Source organism: Mercenaria mercenaria, chromosome 5 (genome assembly GCF_021730395.1).
Source record: "Mercenaria mercenaria strain notata chromosome 5, MADL_Memer_1, whole genome shotgun sequence".
NCBI lineage: Eukaryota > Metazoa > Mollusca > Bivalvia > Venerida > Veneridae > Mercenaria > Mercenaria mercenaria.
The window spans coordinates 364,579-377,651 of record NC_069365.1 but is presented as its reverse complement, the minus strand read 5'-3'; the positions used below and the strand labels follow the sequence as shown (position 1 = coordinate 377,651).

The 13,073-nt window shown below is 37.4% G+C and overlaps 1 long non-coding RNA gene across 1 annotated transcript; it reads left to right on the top strand.

Annotated features, from left to right (window-relative positions):
- The first annotated feature begins 309 nt into the window (after window positions 1-309).
- On the top strand, window positions 310-5,826 carry LOC128557425 (uncharacterized). The gene is made up of 3 exons (XR_008371147.1): window positions 310-470; window positions 2,960-3,110; window positions 5,689-5,826. It is a non-coding gene; the product is annotated as an uncharacterized LOC128557425 (long non-coding RNA).
- The last annotated feature ends 7,247 nt before the right edge of the window (window positions 5,827-13,073 follow it).

Here is a 13,073-nt window from a genome sequence, read left to right as displayed (position 1 = left end):
GACCGCTGCACTGGTCTTAATACAGAATATATTAGAGACCATTCGATTGATATTTTATTATTATATTATATATGTATATGTTGTAATGTATGTTTATAATGAGTATGATATATATCCATCATTGGCAAGGTATTAAGGACTTTTTATATTTATAATTGCAATGCCATTGTTTTGTCGACTTGGCGATTCTATCCCTCAATTCTGTTGACGTAACTGTATACAGAGTAAAGAATCATCGCATAGAGACGAACAGAGTTATTTATCATTAACACCCCTAAACTGACAAAAGTTACATCTGTAATGTTTCAGATGGGCTGGAGGTAGTTCCAAGACCACAAGGGGAGATAATATTATGTAAAAGGGAAAGGGAAGGCAACTCTTGTTTGACATGGAGTTTCAGTGAACCAAGAGTTGTCTCAGCAATGTCATCTACATCAGTGCCTTTTAGTATTACGGATATTGAAAATAAGGTGAGAGTTTTTTGTCTAAACAGTAATTGATGTGATGTATCATTTTGCAGAGTTTTCAAGCTAGTTTCAACAGATGCATGTATCTTGATTATTATACTTCGGGGTAAATGATTAATGCAAATTCAATATTGGTGTAACTTTACTATATTATTCTCCCCCTGTAATCTCTTGCACTGATGCACTATTTTGGGTTTCTGTTCATGACTGATAACTTTGTTGTGCAAAGTCAGACGTTGAAATAACTCGGCACTAATGACAATTGTTACTAGATGCTATGACACATACAAAACTAAAAGATCAGGTCAAAAATTCAAGGTTATTATTCCCACAGATGCAAAGTGTTTTTGGGCTATACTGGAGTCACATGTATGTCTTTTGGTTTGTCTGTCCTTCTGTAATCATGTCCACTCCATACTGCCACAGGGATGATTATAATACTGGCATCAAATATTATCTTAGCAAGATGATGTACACATTGCACAACCTAGGTCTTTCAGTCCAAGGTCAAGGTCACCACACAAAGATTTTAAATCTAGCATCATATGTTTAATCAAGAAAATTTGGGGAGCACACAACACTGGAACGATTTTCATAAACCTAGCACCAATTGTTTACCTTAACAAGACAACATGCAGAGTGCACATCCCAGGTCACCTTGTTTGAGGTCAAAGTCACACTTGGTAATAGCTAAAATTTGTGTCAGCTCTTTGTCATTAAAAGTGCCTAACCCATGTCAATAGATCCAAGTCACACTAAGAGGTCAAAGATCAAATAGCTAAAATTTGTGTCAGCTCCTTGTCATTAAGAGTGCCTAACCCAAGTCAATAGATCCAAGTCACACTAAGAGGTCAAAGATCAAATAGCTCAAATTTGTGTTTTCTTTAATCTTCTTAACCACTGGAAGGATTTCCATGAAACTAGTGTCGGTTGTTAACCTTATGTAGATACACAGCCCGGTTCATTGGGTTCAAGGTCAAGGTCACACTTTGAGGCTTAGGTCATGATCACAACGTTTGTCTGACCCAGTATCAAAATGACATTTGAGGGTATTTTTCACCTTTAGTGATAGCTGTAGTGTTTCTTGTCCATTCTATAAGTAATTATAGATACTCAAGTAACTTGGCATAAACATTAACCATGAAAAGACCATGTGTTGCGTTCAAGATCCATACCCTAAGCTTAAAAGTCAATGTAACATTTAGAGTTATAAAGAATTTAAAGTTGTTTTACCCCATGAAAAAAAGTGTATGCGGGATTTATTGGAGTCACTTATGTCTATTGGTTAAATGAAGGGAATTTTAGCTCACCATAGCACAAAGTGCTCGGGGTGAGCTATTGTTATTGCTCAACAGCATCCGCCTGTCCATCCACCCTTCCCTTTAAACAGCACCTCCTCAGAAACCATTTCGTGGAAGTTGATGAAACTTGGCCTGGATGTTCCTTGGGTGTTCCTCTTCCAGTGTTGTTCAAATTGTTCTGCCTGGTTAAAAGTAGAAAAATCTTTAAACAACATATCTTCCTTAACAACTGGTCTGATTCTGAAATGATTTCATACAAATAGTCCTTATGTAAGCCTTTACTAAGATTGTTCAAATTATAAGGATTCGTCAAAAAAACATAGCAGGCAGGGGGCGTGGTCACTTTTCCTTATATGTATATAATGCAAACTTTAAAAATCTTGTGTGAAATTGCTGGCCTGCTTTTAAAATAATTTTACTCAAATGGTCCTTGTATGACCCTTTACCAATGTTCTTTAGATGATTTGGATTTGTCAAAAAACATGACTGCCTGAGGGTGTGGTCACTTTTCCTTATATGTATGAAGTGGAAACTTGAAAAATCTTGTGTGAAACTGCTGGTCTGCTTTTGAAATAATTTTACTCAAATGGTCCTTGTGTGACCCTTTACCAATGTTCTTCAGATGATTTGGATTTGTCAAAAAGCATGGCTGCCTGAGGGCATGGTCACTCTTCCTTATATCATCTGGGGTCAAAAACTAGGTCACCAGGTCAATTCAAAGGAAAAGCTAGTTAACACTGTAGAGGCACATTTATGACCATATGGTAATGAAACTTGATCAGAATGTTAATATTGATGATATGTAGGTCAAGTTCAAATCTGGGTCAGGTGGGGTCAAAAACTAGGTCACTAAGGCAAATCAAAGGAAAAGCTTGTTAACACTCTAGAGGCCACATTTATGACTGTATCTTCATGAAACTTGATCAGAATGTTAATCTTGATGATCTTTAGGTCAAGTTTGAATCTGGGTCATGTGGGGTCAAAAACTAGGTCACTGGGTCAAATCAAAGGAAAAGCAAGTTAACACTTTAGAGGCCACATTTATGACCATATCTTAATGAAACTTGTTCAGAATGTTAATCTTGATGATATTTAGGCCAATAGGTCAGGTGAGCAATACAGGGCCTTCATGGCCTTCTTGTTCATTCTCACTACTGCCAGTATTGGTAGACTACTAAATAAATTTTTCAGGATAACCCACAGCAGTAAGAGATATAAAGGTTCACTGCAGTTTTAACTATGTCCAACAAGTATTGTACCCATACTATGCTCAGCAAGTAGGGCCCCTGTATTTTAAGACATAAATGCAGATTCTTTGGAGTTGCTGTGAATCCTCATGCAGGTATAAGATTTTAAAGTTATGTTTACATTCATATTAGTGTTAGTATCCTCAAATGCATTTTTTAGCTCACCTGTCACAAAGTGACAAGGTGAGCTTTTGTGATCGCGCGGTGTCCGTCGTCCGTACGTGCATCCGTGCGTCCGTAAACTTTTGCTTGTGACCACTCTAGAGGTCACATTTTTCATGGGATCTTTATGAAAGTTGGTCAGAATGTTCATTTTGATGATATCTAGGTCAAGTTCGAAACTGGGTCACGTGCCGTCAAAAACTAGGTCAGTAGGTCTAAAAATAGAAAAACCTTGTGACCTCTCTAGAGGCCATATATTTCACAAGATCTTCATGAAAATTGGTCAGAATGTTTATCTTGATGATATCTAGGTCAAGTTCGAAACTGGGTTACGTGCCATCAAAAACTAGGTCAGTAGGTCTAAAAATAGAAAAACCTTGTGACCTCTCTAGAGGCCATATATTTCACAAGATCTTCATGAAAATTGGTCAGAACGTTCACCTTGATGATATCTAGGTCAAGTTCGAAAGTGGGTCACGTGCCTTCAAAAACTAGGTCAGTAGGTCAAATAATAGAAAAACCTTGTGACCTCTCTAAAGGCCATATTTTTCATGGGATCTGTATGAAAGTTAGTCTGAGTGTTCATCTTGATGATATCTAGGCCGAGTATGAAAGTGGGTCACGTACCTTCAAAAACTAGGTCAGTAGGTCAAATAATAGAAAAACCTTGTGACCTCTCTAAAGGCCATATTTTTCATGGGATCTGTATGAAAATCGGTCAGAATATTCATCTTGATGATATCTAGGTCAAGTTCGAAACTGGGTCAACTGCGGTCAAAAACTAGGTCAGTAGGTCTAAAAATAGAAAAACCTTGTGACCTCTCTAGAGGCCATACTTGTGAATGGATCTTCATGAAAATTGGTCAGAATGTTCACCTTGATGATATCTAGGTCAGTTTTGAAACTGGGTCACGTGCCTTAAAAACTAGGTCAGTAGGTCAAATAATAAAAAAACCTTGTGACCTCTCTAGAGGCCATACTTTTCATGGGATCTGTATGAAAGTTGGTCTGACTGTTCATCTTGATGATATCTAGGTCAAATTTGAAACTGGGTCAACTGTGGTCAAAAACTAGGTCAGTAGGTCTAAAATTATTAAAATCTTTTGACCTCTTTAAAGGCCATATTTTTCAATGGATCTTCATGAAAATTGATCTGATGTTCACCTTGATGATATCTAGGTCAGTTTCGAAACTGGGTCACGTGCGGTCAAAAACTAGGCCAGTAGGTATAAAAATAGAAAAGCCTTGTGACCTCTCTAGAGGCCATATTTTTCATGAGATCTTCATGAAAATTAGAGAGAATGTTCACCTTGATGATATCTAGGTAAAGTCCAAAACAGGGTCACGTACCTTCGAAAACTAGGTCAATAGGTCAAATAATAGAAAAACCTTGTGACCTTACTAGAGACCATATTTTTCAATGGATCTTCATGAAAATTGGTCAGAATTTTTATCTTGATAATACCTAGGTCATGTTCAAAACTAGGTCACTATGTCAAATATTGGAAAAAACGACGTCATACTCAAAACTGGGTCATTTGGGAAGAGGTGAGCGATTCAGGACCATCATGGTCCTCTTGTTTTCAATATCAGTTTTAACTTTGAAAGTCCATATATCACTAAATTAAATTTCACCGTCTTCAAACAAATCGTGACTCTGTGGATAAAAGTTACAGGCTTACAGTGCACATTTTACATTGGAATTTACAGTGACACCTTTACAATTTCTATGGTTTTCTTTTTCACTGAACTTTTTCTAAATCCCTGAAATGGGATTGAAAATACTGCATTGCTTTATGATAAAAATGTATGCTATATCAGTGTGCCCAATCACATGATCGCATTACGTCATTTTGTGATTTAATGATTTGTTGGGTTTAACGTCGCAATGACACAATTCAGGTCATATGGCGACTTTCCAGCTTTGATGGTGGAGGAAGACCCCAGGTACCCGTAGGTGCATTATTACATCACGAGTGGGCACCTGGGTAGAACCACCGACCTTCCGTAAGCCAGCTGGATAGCTTCCTCACATGAAGAATTCAACGCCCCGAGTGAGGCTCGAACACATCAATTAAGGGCAAGTGATTTGAAGTCAGAGACCTTAACCACTCGTCCATGGAGACCCCAAAAACCGTTCTCGATTTAACGCTATATATATGTGGGGAAATCGTAGTACTGGGGTAGGACTTTCAGTTAGGTTTCGAATCATGTGCATGATATTTACATAACATATTGAATAAAAGACTTACGCCCTGATTTATAACTTTTGTTTACCTTTTCACTTTCACTTTCAAGCTTGTAGCGGGAACAAAATGATGTAGCGCAATCACATGATTGGGCACACTGTATATAATAAGCATTGATTGTGAATTGGAATTCAGTTTAATAAATGCAAGCTGTTGTGAAACATTATCAATAAGAAATGATAAACAGTTTTGGTAAGTGTTGATTCACTCCATTTATGATGAGAAATTGAATACATTTCTTATAAACTGTTTTGTTTTTAAGGCTCTCAGATTTTCTACCTAGTGTTTGAAAAGTACTGTACTGCTGTTGGAAGGGGAGCAAACACTGTGGTATCTATGGTTCACCATCATTTCAAGCACCATGGCTATGGAGAAAAGAATTTTTAATTACATATGGTGTAATAAGGTAAAGAAGAAATATTTATTAAGTACACAGAATTTTATGTTGAAATATTTAATTTTACAGTGTGATCATACACTTCAGTTTGGAAAGTCAATGTAATTACCTAAATATCAAATATTTTAGTGAACATATATTTTATGCAACTATAGAAGTTGAAAGATAGAAGTTGAAAAAAACTTCCCTCCAGGAAGAATATTTTTGAATTGATACTTTTACTTGAAAAATGTAAAATGAAGGAAATAGATGTCAAAATGAATTCTTTAAGAAATTTTGTTGCCATGGAAACAGAACTTGTATATTAAGTATGTCTGCTTACATACCAGAGTAATATGACTTGTAATTATAATTATGTAAACAGTTTAATTTAACATGTATATAATCGTCACTGATACTTTTAAATTTCAATTGACACTGTCATTGAGCATTGCATCTTACATTTGAAATTGAATGACACATTACAGATATTAGATAACTAGCAAAATATACTGTAAACCTAGAAATGGTTTTGCGCTTTAAGTTAGTGACTTTCGCGTTTGATGTGTATCCGCAAAGTTTTGTAGCCGCGAAATGGCCAGCTACCATGAAAATGCGGAAGTTGTAGTTTTCATTGTAAGTCAGCTGTGTAACTTCTACAGAATATACCCGATATACCGGTATTCATCGCAGCATGCGTGTATACTTGTGAAGAACGAAGTTTTTTCCTTTTTTATGTATAACAATTTCTCTTAGATATAAGTACATAGTTGTCTTACCCTTGTCATATAAATTCTATAAGCTTTTGACATATAAAGAACGTGACAGTACTTTATCTTTATTGAGAGGTGAAATTTGAAATTACGTCACAGGTAAAATGTAGCAATCGGAAAATCAGCCAGGTGTTGGACAGGGGTAAATGCAGAATCAAAGATAGACATGATTGTTTTATTAATTGACATTTTCAATAATGTAGAAATTATTTATATCATTTATGTATATCACGGATCAAGCAATTTAAGCAAATGTGTGATACAAAGAAAAAAACCTCGTCCACGGGCAAATATGCAAACATTTCATTTAGCGGAAATAGTTAATTATGTGAAACATTGACAGTATTAAAATTTTTGATCCTGTTATCTAAATCACCTTGGCTATGCTACCGTATCAATGAATTTTATTGTTAAAACAGTCATGGTCCAGTTGTCACAGGGAATAATGCTTATATTTGTTTGATGTGCAGCCTTACCTGTAATTTTACCTGAGATGTTTGTTATGTGCTGAAGCTATTATGTTTTAGCCTACTTCGCGACCGGCGTATTCCACGAATCTTTGTAGACGCTAAATCGTCTGTTGTTAAAAAACGCGAAATATAGTGTTCGCGAACGTTTCTAGGGTTACAGTATTAAACAGTCTGTCAACACTTTCCAGGAGAGGTATTTCATTAGCCCACCATCATCAGATGGTGGGCTATTCAAATCACTCTGCGTCCGTGGTCCATCCGTCCGTCCGTCCGTTAACAATTTCTTGTTATCGCATCTCCTCAGAAGCTACCAGGGGGATTTTGACCAAACTTTGTCAGAATGATGTATTGGTATCCTAGTTGTGTCGCCCTGAAAATCAGACTGGTTCAACAATATTTAGATCGACTATTCATAGAATAGTAGAGCTATTGGACTCGCCCATGCGTCGGCGTCCGCGTCCGCGTCCGCGTCCGCGTCCCGATTTGGTTAAGTTTTGTATGTAAGCTGGTATCTCAGCAACCACATGTGGGAATGGATTGAAACTTCACACACTTATTCACTGTGATAAACTGACTTACATTGCACAGGTCCCATAACTCTATTTTGCTTTTTTACAAAATTATGCCCCTTTTTTGACTTAGAAATTTTTGGTTAAGGTTTTGTATGTAAGCTGGTATCTCAGTAACCACTTGTGGGAATGGATTGAAACTTCACACACTTATTCACTGTGATAAACTGACTTACATTGCACAGGTCCATAACTCTATTTTGCTTTTTTACAAAATTATGCCCCTTTTTCGACTTAGAATTTTTTGGTTAAGGTTTTGTATGTAAGCTGGTATCTCAGTACTCACTAACTGGAATGGATTGAAACTTCACACACTTGTTCACTGTCATGATCTGACATGCACAAAGCAGGTTCCATAACTCTATTTTGCTTTTTTACAAAATTATGCCCCTTTTTCGACTTAGAATTTTTTGGTTAAGGTTTTGTATGTAAGCTGGTATCTCAGTATCCACTAATGGGAAAGGATTGAAACTTCACACACTTGTTCACTGTCATAATATGACATGCAGTGCAAAGGGTCAATAACTTAACTTTGCATTTTACAAAATTATGCACCTTTTTAAACTTAGGAGTTTTGGGTTAAATTCTTATATGTAAGCTGGTATCTCAGTACCCTCTAATGGGAATGGATTGAAACTTCACACACTTGTCCACTGTCATGAGCTGATAAGCACTATGCAGGTTCCATAACCCTATTTTGCTTTTTTTAAATTATGCCCCTTTTTCGACTTTCGTATTCATTCAATCGACAAGGCTGTTGAATAGTCGAGCGTTGCTGTCCTCCGACAGCTCTTGTTTAGTGAGTTATGACCGTTTATTTCTATAATTTACATAGATTTATATAGGGAAAAACTTTGAAAATCTTCTTGTCCAAAACCACAGAGCCTAGGGCTTTGATATTTGATATGAAGCATCATCTAGTGGTCCTCTACCAAGATGATTCAAATTATTTCCCTGGGGTCTAATATGGCCCCGCCCTGGGGGTCACATGGTTTATATAGACTTATATAGGGAATTTTTTTTTAGAAACCTCTTGTTCAAAACCACAGGGCCTAGGGCTTTGATATTTTGTATGTGACATCATCTAGTGGTCTTCTACTAAGATTGTTCAAATTATCCCCCTAGGATCAAATTTTGCTCCCGTCCCGGGGGTCACATGGTTTACATAGACTTATATAGGGAAAAACTTTGAAAATCTTCTTGTCCAAACCACAAAGCCTAGGGCTTTAGCATTTGTAGTGTAGCATCATCTAGTGGTTCTCTACCAAGTTTGTTCAAATTATCCCCCTAGGGTCAAATATGGCCCCGCCCTGGGGGTCACATGGTTCATATAGACTTATATAGGGAAAAGCTTTTAAAATCTTCTTGTCAATAACCTACAACATTCAAATTAGGACCACATGTATGGTTTTGAGTGGCAAGATGAACCTTGACATGAGTTGACCTTGATTTTGACCTAGTGACCTACTTTCACATTTCTGTAGCTACAGCCTACAGATTTGGACCACATGCATAGTTTTGTGTTCCGAAATGAAATTTGACCTTGATTTTGACCTAGTGACCTACTTTCACATTTCTCAAGCTACAGCCTTCAAATTTGGACACATGCATAGTTTTGTGTACCGAAACTTTGACCTAGTGACCTACTTTCACATTTTTGAAGGTACAGGCTTCAAATTTGGATCACATGCATAGTTCTGTGTTCCAAAATAAAATTTGACTTTGATTTTGACCTAGTGACCTACTTTCACATTTCTCGAGCTACAGCCTTCAAATTTGGACCACTTGCATAGTTTTGTGTACCGAAATGAACTTTGACCTTAAGATTGACCTAGTGACCTACTTTCACATTTCTATAGCTACAAGCTTCAAATTTAGACCACATGCATAGGATTGTGTACCGAAACAAACTTTGACCTTGACATTGACCTAGTGACCTACTTTCACATTTTTGAAGGTACAGGCTTTAAATTTGGACCACATGTATAGATTTGTGTTCTGAAGTGTAATTTGACCTTGATCTTGACCTAGTGATCTACTTTCACATTTCTCAAGCTACAGCCTTCAAATTTGGACCACTTGCATAGTTTTGTGTACCGAAATAAACTTTGACCTTAAGATTGACCTTGTGACCTACTTTCAAATTTCTCAAACTTGATGCACATGCATAGTTTTGTGTACAAAGAACTTTGTCCTTGAAATTGATCTAGTGACCTACTTTCACATTTCTCAAGCTACAGCTTTCGAATTTGGACCACATGCACAGTGTTGTGTACGGAAATGAAATTTGACCTTGAGCTAGTCAGTAAGTCTTGAAATTTGGAACACTCAAAAATGGCACATTGGTGGGTGCCAAGATCACTCTGTGATCTCTTGTTAAAAAGTGCAGCTACTTTGATAAAGCAGCAACATTTTGTCATTTTCTGGAAGGGGATGCAGTAGGGATGGAACAAACATTATTTTACTTTATTATTCAATTTCTTTAATTGAAACATAATTGCTAAATATCCTTCTTTCTGTTGCAGTTGCCATCTGTTTGTCTGGTTTGTTAGTGTTTCCCTGGTTGATGAGTATGAAGATACCTTCTTACTGAACTGACCAAACCAGATCAACTAGAGACATACTGGGTATCTATCGGGGAAGTGAAGCTCCACACTGGAAAGGAGAGGTGTCTTGAACTGAGTAAGATGGCTTTACTTCTCCTGTCACTACCGCACTGCAGTGCTGATCCAGAGCCGTCCTTCAGCATACTGAGGAAGATACAGGCTGACAGCAGGAACAACCCAGCTCTGGAAACCATTCAGAACTTGATGTCTGTGAAAATGAACTATCACTCTATATGTTCAACGTTCTCTTCATCTCATGAACTTATTAGAGAGGGAAAATCAGCGTGTAATGTATACATTCATAAGTGAAGACAGCATAAACAATTTGTTACTTCTTGAAATACTAAATTGTGCTTTTAGTATTTTTAGTGTCTATAGTTAAGTGAAGAGAACTCTAGTGATTTGTATTCATTGTGATATCTGGATAAGATAGAACGAAAGATAATATAAAGTTTTGATTTTGTCTCTAAAATTGTGTGATTGCATGCTTAAATTATGTTGATAAAAAAACCTCCAGTATTGAGACCCAGACTACAGCTGAAAAATAGCAAACCTCCAGTTTTGGGAATCTGAACCTATCACATGTATGGGAATACCTTATTTTTTGCTCGACTATATGAAGTATATGGAGACCTATCCTACTCACCCCAGCGTCGACGTCCTTCCGCGTTCCTACATCATATTGCACAAGGGCCATAACACTCACACCAATATTTTTTTAATTAGCTTCGAAGGAGTTTCCGGACGATGACTTGAAAATGTTTGGGCCTAGGATAATGAAACTTGATTGGGAAGTTGATCATGATCAGCAGATGACCTCTATTGATGTTGAGGTCAGTAGGTCTAAGGTCAAGATCACAGTGACCTAGAACAGTTAAATGGTTTCTGGATGATATATCAAGAACGCTTAAGCCTAGGATCTTGAAAAATGACAGGAAGGTTGGTCATGACCTGCAGTTGACCCTTATTGATTCTGAGTTCAATAGGTCAAAGGTCAAGGTCACATTTACCCAGAACAGTAGAACTTTTGTATACAATGACCAAATAATTTCTGTTCCTTGTGCAATTACTGAATTTGTCAAGGAGGACATTTCGTATTCTACGAGCTCTTGTTTACTTAGAATTTCAGGTTAAAGTTTTGATGCACTTTCACTCTATCTCAATTATTCCTAAATGGATCATATAGTACAAGGTCCATAACTCTGGTACCAATATTTTATGAATTACCACCCCCCCCCCCCACACCTTTTACTTAGATTTTTTTACTGAAGTTTACCCCTTTAAAGTTTTGATACACTTTCACTCTATCTCATTTATTACTAAATGGACTTGATTCGAACTTGAAGTAGTTGTTCCACATTGTCACCCACATCATATGACACAAGGTGCATAACTCTGGTACCAATTTTTTATGAATTATGCTCCCTTTTACTTAGAATTTAAGGTTAATTTTGATGCATTTTTACTTTATCTCAGTTATTATGAAATGGATATGATTCAAACTTGAAGTAGTTTTTCAACATTGTCACCCACATCTTATGACACAAGGTGCATAACTCTTGCACCAATATTTATGCCCCACTTCGAAGAAGGAGGGGTATATTGTTTTGCAGATGTCGGTCAGTCCGTTTCCAGATGATAACTCAAGAACACTTGGGTCTAGGATCATAAACGTTAATAAAGAGGTTGGTCATCACCAGCAGATGAACCCTATTGATTTTGAGGTCAGTAGGTCAAAGTTCAAGGTTACAGTGACTCGGAACTTAAACGGTTTCCGGATGATAACTCAAGAATGGTTGGGTCTAGGATCAGGAAAATTGATGATAACTGAAGATTGCTTGGGTCTAGGATTGTGAAAGTTAATAAGGAGTTTGGTCATCACCAGCAGATGACCCCTATTGATTTTGAGATCAGTAGGTCAAAGGTCAAGGTCACAGTGACCAGGAACAGTAAAACAGTTTCTGGATGATAACTCAAGAACAGTTGGGTCTAGGATCAGGAAAATTGATGGGGAGGTTGGTCATGACCAGCAGATGACCCCTATTGAATTTGAAGTCATTGAGTCAAAGTTCAAGGTCACATTGGTCAGGAACAATTAAATGGTTTAGTTAGTAAGTAAGTGAACCCGGACGATAACTGAAAAATGTTTTGGCCAAGGATCATGGAAGTTGATAGAGAGGTAAATCATGACCAGCAGATGACCCCCTATTGATTTTGAGGTCAGTAGGTCAAAGGTCAAGGTTACAGTGACCCGGAACAGATAAACCATTTCCAGATGATAACTTTAGAACGCTTGGGCCTAGGATCATGAAACTTGATAGGGTGGTTTGTCATGACCAGAAGATGACCCCTATAGATTTTGAGGTCATTAGGCCAAAGGTCAAGGTCACATTGACCCAGAACAGTTAAACCCTCTCTGGACGATAACTTGTGAGCGCTTGGGCCTAGGATCACCAAACCTAATAGGGAGGTTGATTTTGACCAGCAGATGACCCCTGTTGACTTTGAGGTCAAAGGTTAAGGTCACATTGAACCAGAACAGTAGAACTTTTGTTTACAGTGAGCAAATAATTTCTGTTTCTTGTGCAGTTACTGGATGTATCAAGGTGGGGGAGGGGGGTGGCACATTCCGTGTTCTACGAGCTCTTGTTTATGAATTATGCCCATTTTGCTTAGAATTATACTTATATAGTGTTTTGTTACACTTTATCTTTACGTAGCCCGTCTGTTTAGCTCAGTAGGGAGAGCGTTGGTCTATGGATCGCGGGGTCGCGAGTTCAATCCTCGGGTGGGGGCGTATTTTCTTCGTAATGATTTGATGAAAGACACTGTGTCTGAAATCATTCGTCCTCC